The sequence below is a fragment of the Belonocnema kinseyi genome, chromosome 6 (genome assembly GCF_010883055.1).
Source record: "Belonocnema kinseyi isolate 2016_QV_RU_SX_M_011 chromosome 6, B_treatae_v1, whole genome shotgun sequence".
NCBI lineage: Eukaryota > Metazoa > Arthropoda > Insecta > Hymenoptera > Cynipidae > Belonocnema > Belonocnema kinseyi.
This window is the reverse complement of record NC_046662.1, coordinates 4,913,348-4,929,703: the sequence shown is the minus strand read 5'-3', so window position 1 is coordinate 4,929,703 and position 16,356 is coordinate 4,913,348. Positions and strand designations below refer to the sequence as shown.

General features: G+C 32.4%; 1 protein-coding gene across 2 annotated transcripts in view; it reads left to right on the top strand.

Annotated features, from left to right (window-relative positions):
• Nucleotides 1–16,356, top strand: part of LOC117174377 (vacuolar protein sorting-associated protein 13D) — a 277,354-nt gene that overhangs the window by 20,078 nt on the left and 240,920 nt on the right. The window lies entirely within an intron of this gene.

Below are 16,356 nucleotides of genomic sequence, written 5' to 3'. Positions count from 1 at the left end.
CGATCCATGTTTAACCACTGTTTAATTTTGAGGTCTTTAACCAAACTTTCGATGTAGGCTCTTTCTAAAAGAAGTTTAAGATTTTCATCGCCGGGACAATTCGGACATTCATTAAAACAACACGCTATATGTGCAAGATTACATGGAAATGGTGGAGAACTAGACGTAGCCAATTGTTTTATATTCCCACCAATAAACATAAGTTTAGCGTTCAGATGTGGAATGCAGATGCAAACAGTGTGGGTACCACTTGTTCCAGACAACACGCACTTTTTCGGTCTTAATTCTGCAAACGTTGAAAATCCAATTGTTTCTCTAGGAAAAGCGACCTTAAAAAGTGCATGCAACTTTCTCAAATCACATAAAACTAAACTTTTTTAAACGTTTAATTTCTCTCGGTTTACTTTATTACTTTATATTACTTTCCCTGGCATTATAAGACTATTATCATCATGGTTATAAAAATCTTTTATGCGCAACACCGTTTGTTCTGAAAAAGTTTTTCTCACTTTTGTGTCTGGAGAAGATAAAAATACTTTTAAATTGATTACTTCTTTAGCTGTACAAGCCATGCTTTTGTTTCTTAGTTTTTAGCTCAAAAAAATTGATCTCTTCTTTTGCGAGAATGCGTAAACAGGCGTTTAAAGAGGAAACAACTTCTCTTTGTCTATTTTTAAAAAGTCAGAGTCACTTTCAGATAAAACATTACGGTCCACATCCATATCGATTTTTTCTGAAAATTTAATGTATCAGAAAAAGGAGTTTGTTCTTGCGAAAAAAATTGGTTATTTAGAATCGAAGATATGGAATATTGAAAAGAAATAAGTTAAACAAAATTTCGAACTCCCATATCTCCGCCATTTTTCGAATTTTTAAAAATCACTCGATGGAATTTTTGTTCATTAATATATAACTCTATAGGCCGAGTTACAGCCAAATCTCATTCCATGAAGAAAATTCTTGTTATCACTTGATATAGACTTCACCGCAACCGCCTTCAAGAAAAACCCTCGTGAATGGCGCGGCGCCTCCCGAAAAAAGAAAATATGGACACACAAAGCGTTGCATCACTTTTTTATTTAAAAATTTCAAAAAAACAAGAAAGTGCTTTCGAGCTATTACTTAACTCAATCAAACTATACGAAAGCAAACTATTCAAATACAAACTATACAAATAAGCCTCTTTAAACAGAGGTTACAGAATGTCGTATTCCCCTCGTCTTGCTAGATGTCACGATGCTCAGAGTCAGGGGGAAAGAAAATTCACCCCCAGAGGGAGGGGGGGGGGCAATTTTAAATAGAGCTTTTGTTAATTAAAAAAACTCGCATTTTTATTTTTTAATAAAATGAATGGCCGAAATTATACGAAACAAATTACTATTAAAAAGAGCATTCATGTACCAATAGTACCGTTATCTGTGATTACAGTTATGGACCGACTATGAAATCTGGCAAACGTTATCTTTCACGTTAGCTAAATCAGTCAATATAGATGGATTCCTTGACTATTTCGTGTTCATCCAATAATGGCCACAGACACGTGCGGCTTTTTTATTGGTAGAAATAATTTATTTTCATTTTCCCTTAATTGACTAGTAACATTGATATACTCTGTTATTTATATATAAGTTGTTAAGTTGTTGACCAGGGTGTAATAATAATATTCTTGTAGATGGAAGTCAAAATTTCAGTCAATCACTGGTCAGTTTATTGAAATTATGTATGAGAGATTCTCAGTACATATATGGTAGACGTTTCGACTGTACGTCGACAGTCCTCATCAGTATAAAATACTTCTTTCTACGAAATTTTGCCCCTGTGTGATCATAATACGTACTTTGTAAACGTAAAGATTTAAGAAAGCACAGACATGGTGACAGTTCTTAAAAAATGATGTACGAAATAGTCAAAAAAGAAAATTACAAATTGGAGTAGTTTACTATTAAATATGAGTATGAGAAAAGTATTTCCTTCCTAGATGTACAAATCTCCAATATTAATGGTAAAATTTACATTAACTGGTTCCATAAACCTACTTGGTCTGGCAGATACACAAATTTTCATTCTATCACATATCCTCCTTATAAAACTAGTATTATCAACAATTTAGTCGACAGAGCTATTAAACTTTCCCACGTCTCTTTCCACCATACAAATTTAGAAATTGTTTGTCACGCACTTAAAACTAATAGTTTTCCTGAAAAACTGATTAACAAGTTAATAGAACAAAAAGTTAGTAACTCTTATGTCTAGCCAGAATACTAACGACAACTTAAACAGTGATTTGAGCTAAGATCGTTCTATTGTTTTACCTTATGATCCACAATTTCCAGAATTCTCCAAAACATCTCAAACCTATCGCACAGCCGTTCGCAGTCACATCCGCTATGTGGATACACCCCATCTACCTTTAATGCTATGGACTTTAAAAACTTTTTATGGACTTTCTCTAATTGTTCAATTGATTTTTTTCTTTGAGGGCACCGAATAGCAGAAACGTGTTAAAGCTTGAATCTTACAAAACCAAAGTGCATTGCCTTTAAGGTCTCGAATTTCTTGAACTGTTTACAAATTCTCATTATACATATAAGACAACATTTGATTAGCTGATCTTACGATGTGTTTAATATGGCTCAAACAAAATAGTTGAGACTCCACCCAGATTCCTAAATCCTTGATACAAACGATTCTCGTTAAAGGAGACCCCTCAATTACATAAGTAAAGAATATCGGATCCCTGCTTCTGGAAAAGGTAATAAATTTGCTTTAATTACTATTAACAATCAACTATAGATTAGGTCCCAAATTAGACCCTTGAGGTACACCTGACGACGGAGTGTAAGGTTCCGATTTGCTTCCAGCGTAGGGTACTATATGTTTGCTATTATTGAGAAGGCTATTAAGTATCAAAATTACGTTCCCCGGCAGATTAGATCCCTGGAGACACTCAGATAGCTTTACGTGGTTAAATCGATCGAAAATTTTGGCTATGTCTAGATAAATCACATCAACTTGACTTGCCTCACTTAGCGCGTCCGATATAAATTGTGTTAAAAGCATTAAATTAGTTACTGTCGAGCGTTTAGTTAGGAAACCATGCTGACAATCTGTGATGTCAGATCTGACAGCTGCAGATAGATAGTTGGCTAAAGAAATACTTAGAAGCCTTCGAGAAATTATTTATTACTGGTATCGGCCTATATTTTCTGATATCCGACTTATCTCCTGCTTTCAAAAGTAGGCAGAAATGGTGTATTTTGCTGGCAGAGCCTGTAAAGCTAGTGTAACTCCTAGAGATTCCAGGTTATGTTTACACCCGAAACTACCGCTCATTTTTGTACTGTGTGCACATGCACGAGGATCTGCCTGGTTGTAAATACTCATAAAATATTAAGCAAGCGCGTCAACAATTTCTTTTGGCTTTTCCAGTTTCGCTCCATTATCATACATAACTCCAGGAATTCTAGATTCATTCCTCAGGTAACCCAGATAGTTCCAGAAGTGCTTTGGATTATTTATTAAAACAGATAGCTAAGTTACTACTATCACTCCTTGAATGTTTACTTTTTATCTTATCTTTGATTTTTTATATTAAATTCTTGGAGTAACACTTCGGGTATTTATCAGTCAATATTATTTACATTTTCGAATATAGCGCTCCTATCTATCCTTCGCAAAATTGAGTCTAGATTTTTCTCCGTAGCTAAATTGAAAGTTCGCCTGGGTGTTTTTATTTCTCCTAATAAATTGTTGTTCTTATAATGCCGAATGGTATTTATCTTCCGTAACCATCGGAGCAGCATGCCACACCTCATCACAATTTAAATTCGTTAATATTAAGTCAACACACTAACCATTACATTTTAGTATTCTGTTAATATGCGTTAAATCATACTGCGAGATTAATGAGTGTAGGAGTGATGTCTTTCTGTCAGGCAGTTTACCTATCGTATGCTCTAAAAAATTACATGCATTAAAGTCCTCAGTTATAATTGAAGGATAATCATACAGATCAAGAGAGACTTCTAAGGCTTTTGAAACATTATTTAATTCCTCTATTTTCATGGGAGAAGGGATGTACAGGGTTTGTCCGGAAAGTATTAGGACTGATTTTCTTCCGTCGCGACTGTACTTCGGAGAGTGCACGCACCTACTGGATTTAGTAGAGGGCGTTCCTGGCTAACGAACGAGCGACTGGTCAGTTGTCTCCGAGCACTTGGAGAGTCAAGACAGGCATTTTCACGCAACGTGTTTCTGTGAGTGATGCAAGCCGAAAATGCAGCGTTCGTTAGAGCAGAGGTACGCGATTAAATTCTGTGTGAAACTCGGTAAATCTGTGGCAGAGAGGTTTGATATGATCAAGCAAGCTTACCCACATGTTGCTTTAGCAAGAAGTGGTGTGTTTCGGTGGTACCAGGCCTTTTTGGAGGGCCGGGAAGAGATCGCCTATGAAGACCGTGCTGGAAGACCTTCGACTTCGACAAACACCGACAATGTGACTCGTGTGCGCAAAGTTTTGAACTCAGACCGTCGACTGAGTATTCGTTTAATTGCCCAGATGTTAAATTTATCAAAATCTGTGGTTCATGACATTGTGACGAAGCACAACAAGACAACAAGACATCGCAGCCGACTGGAAGTTGCACCACGACAACGCCCCGGCTCACATCGCCTTTCTTGTGAACAGCTACCTGACCAAGGCCGGCATCCCAACGCTTCCGCAGCCGCCCTACAGTCCAGATGTGCCCCCCCCCCAGACTTCTTTTTGTTTCCTCGCCTGAAAAGGCCGATGAAAGGCAAGCATTTTGAGACGACAGAGGGGATACAAGCAGCGTGCACCGCGGCTCTCAAAGCTATTCCGGAGAATGGTTTCCGTGACGCCTTCAATGCTTGGAAATCGCGCTGGCAGCGTTACATCGACGCAGAAGGAGCCTATTTTGAAAGTTTTTAAAGAATTGTAACGAATGGCTCAATAAATTTTTTTTAATCGACTCAGTCCTATTACTTTCCGGACAAACCCTGTATACAGATATGCATACAAAAGCAGAGTTAACTTTCAACATTTTGACAGCTACAATGTTTACTGATGGAGCTTCAAAGTGGACTGGAGCATGATTGATTTGATGACGAATGAGATTGTTTTTTACTGCAACTAAAGCACCAGCCCCCATACCATTTATCCTATCGTGCTTATAGCAAGTAAATCTATCACCATCGATTAATTCAGTAGAATAATCAGCAATTGCGAGTACGTCATAATAATGGAGATCAGAGTTTTTCCTTTACCTTATCGATTTTTGTCTTGAGACCTCTAGTAATTTGATAATACGCTTTTACTGATACCCTTTGTTTGCTTCGCTTCATCCACCTCTTTTCTTGGTTTCCTCCTTTTCACCACCATCGGGTGGCCATTTCTCCATTGCATCCGTATGTTCATTTTTCCGTTCTTGACTCGTTCTCTTAGACTGTTTGATTCCCTCTTGTATAATTGCATCTAATGAGATTATTATCGGCCTGGACCTGGTGGCTTCCTGCGAAAATGTACCCACTCTGTGGCATTTTAAAACTGGTTGAGATTTTATAACCTTGAATACAACTTTGAGGAACTCTATGAGGCCAAAAACAATATTATTTTACTCTTTAGTTGTCTGTCGCTTATTTCAATAAGAGATTGAAAAAGGATGTAGTTACCTTCATTATCAGTCTGGAATTGTCCCGCCTCCCCTTCTCGTGACAGCTTCCATTCGGAAAACTTATTTGTGATAGACTGAACCTGACCTACTCTTGCACTCGACTTAGAGACTTCCTCGATGTTTTGAGTAACCGCTAAATCCAAACGTTCAAGTTCATCCTTGACAGAAGAGATGGCTGACTTGACGCTCTGTTTTATTTGAATCCGAATTTCCTCTTTCATCGTTTTGCTGTTATCATGCAGAATGCTATTAACTTCTTTAATAAGATTATCCTTGAAGGTGCTGTTATTTTTCTGAAGACAATCCGTAACCCTTTTGGCAACATTTCATCATAATCATCTTTAAATAAAGGTTGAAGTGATTTTAATCTCGGTTCACAGCACTTGGTGAAGACACCCTGTGGCAAGCTTCGACCTTGATTTACATAGCCTGGATGGTAAAAAATACCACGACGAGCACATGAACTATAATCGTTCATGATTTTGCCAGTGCAGTCTTTGCAGATTTTATCCTGCGTCTGCATGATTTTCCTTCTTGATCGTTACACGACACACCTCGTTGTAAATATCAAACAGCTAATTCGTCTGCACGCACTTTTACCCCCTCTATCACTAACACCAGCACAACTGTACACCAACAGAGCTAGAATTAAAAAGTATTACCAGCAATTTAGGTGTTTAAAATGATTGAGTTTAGATTCCAGAATGATGAGAAAGTTCTCACCATTACTCAGGACTAAGAATTATATCTTTTCCAATACGTTGTGCCTAGATAATTTGTAATGAACGAGTGTTATCAGGTTGAGGTTATGTAAGCAACGTGCAATTTTGGTAGACCGATTTCCAAGTGAAGGAAAAAAAAACTTCAGATCGCGTAAATTGCACTGTTAAGAGACCTATCTAATTCACTTGCACAAACGTTTTAATGCAGTGAAATAAACTTTTAATAGATCAAATTTATGAAAAATGGAAGAGCGATATGAACTGATGACTGCGCCATATTGTCAGAAAATTGATCAATGATCATCATTGACGAAAGATGCTTACTAGTACTTCTCTATTCTGGACGTGGCGATATCTAGCGAGACGAGGGGAATACTGCATACTGCCATCTCGAGAAAAAGACCATTCCGCTTTAGGTAAAAATCATCATTTCTATTTAATTTGAATTTACAAATGCTCATTCTATTCCTCGGAAGCTTCTTTACAATGCTATTCGTCACGTTTTTATTAAATATTATTTAATAAAATGATGAGTTAACAAAATTACACACCAAACATAATTTTACGTACAATCTCTAAATAAAAATACACTGAAACCCCGTTTAAGTTTACTCCTCCGAAACAAAAACATCTCACTTAGGTTTACTCGGGAAGAGCTCCCACCATCCTTCTCACCAAGAAAGGAGCCCCTCCAAATGGTTGACATATATTTGGGGAGCTTGAATGGGCGAAGCACTGAGAACTTGTTGGGGAGGTGAAAGTAAACCTAAACGAAAAGCAACGCGTGAACTTAAACGAGAGTGATCTTATCCGGGAGTGAACTTAAACGGGGTTTCAGTGAATCAAAACAATAATTTTCAAAGATTTCGATAAAAAGTTGCCCGAAGAAGGTTAAAGGTGCTTCAAATGACACGGACTTAAAGCCTGACCAATTTATGCCTAAACCAAAAATGTCCAAGGATATTTCTCACCTCGGTTCTCGTCCAAGGCGTTAAGATAGGGGATTGGCGAACGACAGATTTATACTCTTTACTGTTGCCTGGGACATGCCTGGTCTACACAAATTAATTTTTTGATGTAATATTTTTATCGCATAATCTAGAGGCAATTAAATTGGCGGGTGAAGAAATCTGATCAGGGAGTTTGACGCACTACCTGAACACCGAATACCCAAAACGATACATTTCTTTGGAACTTCCCCGATGGGCGTCCCTACTCAACCCGAGCCATTCGAGGCAACTTAACCTACAGGGCAATATTGAAGTTTCAACCTCACCTCCATCGCGTAGTCCGCAGGATTGTGATATTTTGGACAAGTGAGGCCAAAACTGCCAAAGAAGCTCACTATCTGCATAGGATCTCCTTGGTAGACGGAGCGACCTTCAGCAATTAGATAAACATGGTCAAACAATTCATAAATAGCAGTACTTGGCTGGTGAATAGTACAGACTATAGTTCTATTCTTCCTAGCCAAATTTTTCAAAACTGTTGCACACTGCATCGCTGCTACAATATCCAATCCAGTTGTTGGTTCATCCAGGAAAATTACTAGAGGATTATTAATCAACTCTAGAGCTATACTGAACCTCTTTCGTTCGCCTCCACTTAGATTTCCGCAAAGTGTCTCTTTAGCCTTCATCAGACCGAAAGAATTCAATATTTCATCCATTGTTTTCTGTTTCTCCCTACGATCCAGATGGCTGTCCATCTTAAGTTCTGCTGCGAAAGACATTGTTTCCTGGACAGTGAAAAATGCGTGAAGGGCATCTTCTTGTTGAATGTATCGAGAGTACTTTTTGAAGCTTTGCCAACTTAGCTCATCGCTTTCGGTGCGGTAGGTGATCTTGCCTTCGAAATTTTTTTGGAAACCGGTCAAGGTGTTGAGCAATGTGGTTTTACCGGAACCAGATGGACCCATAACTGCTGTTAACTCTCCAGATTTGAATAAACCACTCACGCCGTTCAGAATTTGCTTCTTTTTACTTCGGAAGCCTGTGAATCGACTGAAAGTACATTTTACTTTTTGAAACTCAATATCAATTGATTTAACGTTTGGGGATTCGTACTGAGGCATTTTTCTTTCCGAGAGTTATCAGCATGGAAGTGTATCAGTTAGATGCTCAATCACGAACTTTGGTTTATCGATCTAGATTGTTGTTACTTCGGCTGAAAATTTCGGCAACTGAGTTAATTGGCCCACGGTGTTAGAATGATTCTAGAACCTGAAAAAATGGAATTGATGTAACAAATTTTATATAGACCATTTACAATTTTAGGTTTAACTGTCTATTTGGAGAATTTTCCTTAAGAGTTCCCTAATTTGCATAAACTTCCCGTAAAAGTCCTCTTTTTGAGTATCGATGTTTTGATCGCTATGATGGTCAAAAAATTGGAATTTCCATTTTTGGTGATCAATTTGTTTTGCAGAAAAAGAAATTTCCTGTTTTTTTTTTAATCGGTCAACATTAAACCATGCCCCTGGACTTTTTAATTTAACTTGGTGTTTTAAATTGAAAAAGTTCGGTTTTCGAAAGAAATAAAAAAGGAAGTACTTGCTATTAACTTCTATAATTGTCCTAACTTTTTATTCGGACCGCTCCACCTTCTATTGTGCTCGGAAAATACGAAAAAAATATAATTTGGCATTTTCATGTACAATCCAGGCTTTTTTATTCAATAATTGACAAGTTTCAAAGTATTTTTTAACTACTTTTTATTTGTTTAAACCATGATTATTTGATTAAACCATATTTTTTCCTAGTAAATCGTAAAAAGTTATTTTTTCGATATAAATTATACAGTTGATGAATGTCAAGAGTACTATTTGTTAAATATTTTGAAATTGTTTAAACAATTTATATTTTTATTATTTCTTCCCAAAAAATCGTGAAAAGCTGATATTTTTTTAAAATTATTTTAGCAGCTTTCACTTGCTTAAACAAGTTTTTTCTCCCTGTAAATTGCGAAAATTTATTATTGTCTGGAAATAATGAGGTATTTGATAAATTTGAAGTTATATTTTTTGTGAGCGAAAGTTTGCAATTATTTAGACAATGAGTATCACTTACTCCTTTTCATAGGACTTATGGAGAAAAATGTACCTTTTTCGAATCTCTTTCAATATGTCGCTTATTAAACAGTATTTTTTGGTAAATTCGTCTTTTACTAGGAAATTAATCTTCTCGGTTGAAAATTTGTCTTTGCAGGTCACAAATTGAACTTTTTTTGTCAAATATTCAACCATTTTTAAAACTCTTATCTTTTTGATCAAAATTTCAAAAGTTCTGTTAAAAGTTCGTCCTTTATTATTCTCCTATTATTCGTAAAAAATTACCCTATTTCCTCCCTAGGAAAATTCGAAAAACTCTTAAAAACATGTGTTTTGTGTTTAAGCTATACCAGAAGCGATAACATAAAGATCCATAAAGTTTTGGTACCTATAAAAATTTGCACACTGAATTTTTTTTTTAAGTTACAATTAACTATAAATCTATTTCCCTTGATTTTTGAAATCATTATAAATATTTGAGCGATTTTGATCAATGATAAGAGTATTTATAGAAATCTCAGGTTTAAGGCGAATAATGCGAAATCAATAATTTACATATTTCTGTCATTTCTCTTGTGACATCAGCCTTCTGTTTTTACAATACATTAATCAGCTAAACGTGGATATAAAACCTCGTGTGGTGTGAAACGTCAGCTATATTTTTGTTAATTAAAATTTTCCACATGTCATAAAGTGTAACGATATGTATTATTCAATATCATATATTTATATTTATTCTATTTATTACTTTCTGGTAAATGCAAACTGTTTTGTAAGTCTCATTTGGATTAAAATGATAATTTATGGGTAATCGTCACCATCGCAAAAAACTGTTAATGAATAATTGTATGCAGGTTTATCGAGAATTTTGATAAAATATGATAAAAATAATAGTTTATTTAAAATTGTCGATAAATCATAATTTTTCAAATAAATAAAAGAGACCATTCGATATTTGAGGCGATTGACACTTTTTTGATCGATGACATCATTTTGCTACTATTTCGAAAAATATGACATTAAAGCCACTATTTTTTCAATATCTTCGCAAGTAAATACATTCTCTTCCATGCACTTATTTTTGGGTCATCCAAAAATAACGGTATACTGTTTTTTTTTTTTTTTTGAGGAAGTGGAGAAAATAAAATGAATAAATAATCGTAATTTTTCATCAAATTTGCATATAAACATTTGTTACTAAGTAGTTGATTTTTTAATCAAGTAAAATTTAATTTTCAACTGAAAATTGAGTAGTTAACATTTAATTTAAGAGAATTTAAAAAAATGGTTCTAAGCAGTTTAATTTCATACCAATTAGATAAATTTTCCAGCCAAAAAGTTCCATTTTCTAAACAGTTGAATTTTTAAACCGAGAATGTAGGTTTTCAACAAAAAATGGATTTTTAAGAAAATAGTTAAATTTCAACCAAGGAGTTGAATTTTTTTCCTAAAAGCACAGAAAAAAACAGAAGATAAACTTTACATCGGTTTCCAACGAAAGATTCTCTGCAATAAAAATTAACTTCACATCATAAACTTTATACAAATATCAGTTCAACTTTCTTTTGTTTTTCCATTACAAATACATATTTTTTGAAAGATGCGAAGTAGGCTAAACAAAACTTTATCGCTCTAAAAAATTTCCTGCAACAAATTTTAAGTTTTTTCTGCGAGATGGATTTGCAACAAAACATATAATATTTGATATTTCAACGAAAACAGATTTTAATGTTAAATAAGAAGCCAAGAGCAGAGAATTTCTAACCAAATAAATATATCGTTAACTAAAATAGATTAATTCTCAACCAAAAAAAATCACTTTTAAGCACAAAATCGATATTCTGCAATAAACATATTTTCAACCCAATTTTTAAATTTTCGAGCCAAAATACGAATTATCCAAAAAACATTTAATTTTTCTATAAAAAGTTGATTTTCAAACAAAATTTCAAAAGAAAGAGATCAACTTTCAAACCAGGAAGACGAATGTTAGAAAAAAAATTGGTCGTCAAGAAGGAACAAAAATTTTAATGAAATTGTTTTTTGTTTGCAAACTTTTGTTTTCAAGCCAAAAAAACGAATGTTCCATAAAATAGTTGAATTTTCAACGAAGAAGAAGGACTTTTGAACAAACTTAATGAATTCTCATGAAAAAATGCAATTTTTAACCTAAAGCGAGAAATTTTTTAAAAATATTCAATAGTAGACTGTTCAACCGAGAAGAATGAACATTCAGACAAAAATATTGAAATTTTTTGATTGGGCTCTATTAATTCAGTTCGTATTTAAGTAGAAAAGGAGAAAGAGTGGAGGATCGAGAAAAGAATGTGAAGCCTGCTATAAATATGAATGCTGGTTATATATAGACTGAAAAATAACATTTTAATAAATATGAAAGTTGATTTTTGATACGTTTAAAGTGTTAGGTTAAAAATATGAAGACTGCTAAAAAAATAAGGTTTTTTTTCTTCATTTCACACATTTTGTTTTCGGACTACACACTCTTAAATTAATACTATTTTCTCAAATTTGTGACACTACTTACAACTATTTTTGATTTCTGATGTGAATCCGAAGCCTATATTTGACTAAGAATTACTTCAATAATAACAAATTGAATCTGACATTGTGCTTTTAAGATGTCCCTTTTAGTGAACTAATTCTTATTTAGTGTTAACCAAGTTTTAAGTAATGAAATAATTACTTCGTTGATTTTAAATTTCTTTGAATAATTTTTTTAAAAACATATTAATTTAAATATTTACCATTTCGATTCCATAACTCGACGATTAATCCACGCAATCTTCACAAGAAATGAAACAATACTTTTTTTCAGCACATTCAGTGGTACACTTCACATTTTCCTCGAAAGTTTGTATTTCTTTTAATTTAACTGGCTATAAAAAAGTATTTTCCGAATCCGCAACAGAAAAACAATAGAATGACTTACATTAAATAGAATGTAGTATGATGAGGAGATATTAAGTATCATTGAAGCGGAAATGTTACTCCGAAAAGTTGTATCTTCCACTTTTCTTTTAACCCTTTTGTGTATCTTGCCCCACCAACGTTTGCTGACGAATACTTGTCCCAATTAGCTTAAAATGTTTAAGAGTAGGAACGCATGCCAAGCAATACCCCTTCCCCAATATTATACATAAACTAACAGTCAGAGCCGCACCAACATTTTTGGGTCCGTATTCAGCAGTTTACATTAGGATGAGACCCGTTCCGAAAATTTCGCTCCTAGTAACTAAAGAATCCGTTTTAGTAGTTTTCAAATGGGAAAGGGGGGGGGGGGGATTTCAGTGGAAGTAAGCATAACATTTTAGGTCTAAAATTCAGAGCATGTTTCGGGGATTTTTTATTATCTAAGGGATTGAAAACGAGAGTGTTCCGGAAGATATAAAGGAATTAAACTTTTTTTTGGTAACTTTGGACACCAAATGGAACGATTCGAAAACATTAAACTTTACGTCTGCTGCGGTACTTTCTGGATTTATTTTGGCACCAAAAAATCTTATAATCAACACTAACTTTTTAGGTCTAGATGCTATGTTGCAAACGAATTTTCTTTAAATTCCTTTTTCGTAAACTTAGCAAACTGCTGCGAGGTTTGCAGATTTAGATAACGTTTAGTACGTTGCGAAATATGTTCTCGATTTTTTAGTTGATTTTTTTTCTGATAAAAATTTTGCTATTTCATTCAAAATTAAAGTTTTTTAAAGGTTGAACTACTTCGACAAAAATTTATCTTTTTGTTTGAATTTAACTATAACAATAATTTTCATGTTAAATTTTTTTGTCTACATGGTCTATAAACAATATTTTTTTAAAATTGATTTATAATTGTGAAAAAATGCTCTATAACTCTTCTGGAGTTTACAATTTTACATCTATACTCAAATAATATTAAATATAGAGCATGTAGACAAAAAAAATTGACATCAAAGTTATTAATACATTCCTCTGGTTAAAAAAACTAACATCAAAAATAAATTTAACTATAACATTTGTAGTTAAAAATTAATCCCTTTTCGTAGAAAAAACAAACTATTCGGTTAAGAACTTATCTTTTCTAGTCGATAATTCATGCATTCAGTTAATTTTTAGATTAAAAAATTTAGCCAGTTTTTTTTACTGAAAATATAACCAAAAATAAGAAAATAGTTTAATTATCAACTGGACTGATGGATCTTCAATTAGCGAATTGAATTTAAGAAAAAAAGTATATTATCTTTCAACCAAGCAGTTGAATTTTCATTCGAAAAGATTAATATTTACATTTTTAACTGAAAACGACAAATTTTTATCCAAAAATAGAATAGTTAATTTTCAGCAAAAAAATTAATTTAAAAAAATTCGAATAGTCAAATTCTTGCTTAAGAAAATTAATATTCAACAAAAAAAATTTTTTGAACATTAAAAAATCAAATTGTTTGAATATGGAGACACTTGAAAATTCAATTGTTGACAATTGCACAAAATTAAAAATTGAATTTTTAACTGTTGAACGTTCAAGAAAATGTAATTTTAACTGTTGAAAATGTAAGAAAATTTATAGTTGAAAAAAAATGAGAAATTGAATTTTCAAGAGTTGGGAATACAGTAATAAATTCAAGTGTTGAAAATTGATGAAATTTGCATTTTTAACTGTTGAAAATTGAACATTGTGTTTTCAACAGTTAAATTGTTTGATTTTTAACTGTTTAATTCAGTATAAAAATTTAATAAATAAACATTTAAATTCATAAAAGAAAAATGTTGAAAAGAGTCGACTTTTTCGAAAACGAGTTGCTACTGGCAAATTATGTTTTGGCAATTTAATAGTTATAATAATAATAATATAATAGTTGTAGAATAACGTGTGATACAGAATTTAAAAAATACATATTAACTCCACGTCGTATTAACTTAATTCAGAACAAACAATATATATTAACCCTGCAATGCTGCCACTATCGATCTATTTATTAAAATAATTCCATAGATCAAAAAGCAATTTTTTAAATAAAATTTCTACTATATAATTTGTTTGGGTAGATACAATAAATTTCTATTTTCCCAATATTGTATTTTGATAAATAAAATCAGCTTATGTTCATAATTGTACATAAATACGTATAACAAAAGAAGTCGAAAATAAAGCTCTTTCTCTTATAATAAGTAACTTAATTTAAAATTTGTTCAAGGCATTAAGTTAATATTTACACACGCATAAACCAAAACAACCACAAAAATCCACAAGGATGATTAAAATAATTATTGGTATAATATAATAATGGTTGATTATTTTTAATCATTATTATGAATTTTATTTATTTATTCTCGCATGTATAAAGATATACCTATATACATATATACAAAAATAGCGTGTACAATACTTTGTCGTAAGATTATTGCCTACCTTCTCATAAACATTATTTATTCGTACATATTTTCTATTTATAATCTCCAGGTTAAAAATTAAATCATCAAAGAGTTACATTACATTTCGGGAATCAGTCATATAAAACCACCAGCGTTGAAGGCAGCCATAAAGGTGAACTTGTGACTATACTTTTAAATGTGAAAAGCATGAAAAGGGCCCTTTTGTCCGAAATAAAGTTCCGTGTAGGGGCGTATAGCTGGATGGATTCCAGGCATTTCGAGATGGGGCATTGTGAAGTTGAAAATTCAGGGTAGCCGCTTAAATGGGAAACCGGGAAATGACCGGGAACTTTTTGAGACCGGGAAAAATCCGGAAATGGCAGTGAATTTATTTTTTGACCGGGAATTTTACAAATATTTAGAAGCAAAAACCTGTCTAAGTTCGATTTCAATGGTTTTAAAAATAACTAGTTGAATGGTTATCTTTTTCAATTATGATATCATTCAGTCTGAAATGTGTAATTCGAAAATCTTCTATTAAAAAAAAATTCTCCACTTCTAATTTTTATTTTAAAGAATTTCAAAATAGCTGTCTTGAAGACTTGAATAATTACAAATTAAAAGCATTTTAAGTATCAAATTCTTGATAAAAAGTAAGTGTATGTTATTAAATGTTAATATAAATAAATTATTTTGAAAGGGAAACAATAATTGATTTGTCAAAGCGATTCTAAATCCGTTCAAATTTAGGAATTTTAAAATTAAATTAAACTGAAAATTAAACTGCTTGAATTCGAAACTCTTATCATTTTAAATATTCAAACATACGATTGAAATTTTAGCAACTATTTTTAATTTAAAAATTAGTTCATAATAATGAATTTTGTAATTATAAACTTCCACTAAATTAAAAATATAGTTCCTGTCTAAAATATTCCATTTATAATCCATTTAATTTAAAATTTTTTAATTAAGAAAAAAATAATTATTTCATATTTAGCAATATTTGACTGTTTATGTAAGACGAATGAATTCAAACCGAATCTTTAAAAGTAAACAATTTGAAACTTAATTATTTGACATAGAAAGCCTTGAATCGTTAAAATTTCGAAGAGCTTTTAGGCGTTGAACATTACTATTTTGATTGTTATTTTTAAAAAGTTTAATTTGTAAGTAAAATTGTTGAATTTTAGTGTTTAAAGAGCAATCGAACACTTATTATTTGTAGAAAAAATTTTAGTAGTTCCTACCGAAATTTCAGAGCAAATAGCCACATCCTAATTTAAATAAAATTTAGATTTTTGCAGATTTCCAAAAAAATTATAAACGTGTTTAGAATTGTGAAATGCTTCAAATAAATAAAAACATTTTCGTAAGATTCCTAAGAAAATTAAATAGGATTTTTCATTTTGGAATATTGTTTTAAAAGAATATTTAAAAAGATTTGCAAAATTGTTTAAAAAAGAATCTAAACGATTTTAAGAAGGTTTTTGAAAATTTTGCAGGATTTTCTAAAACTTTC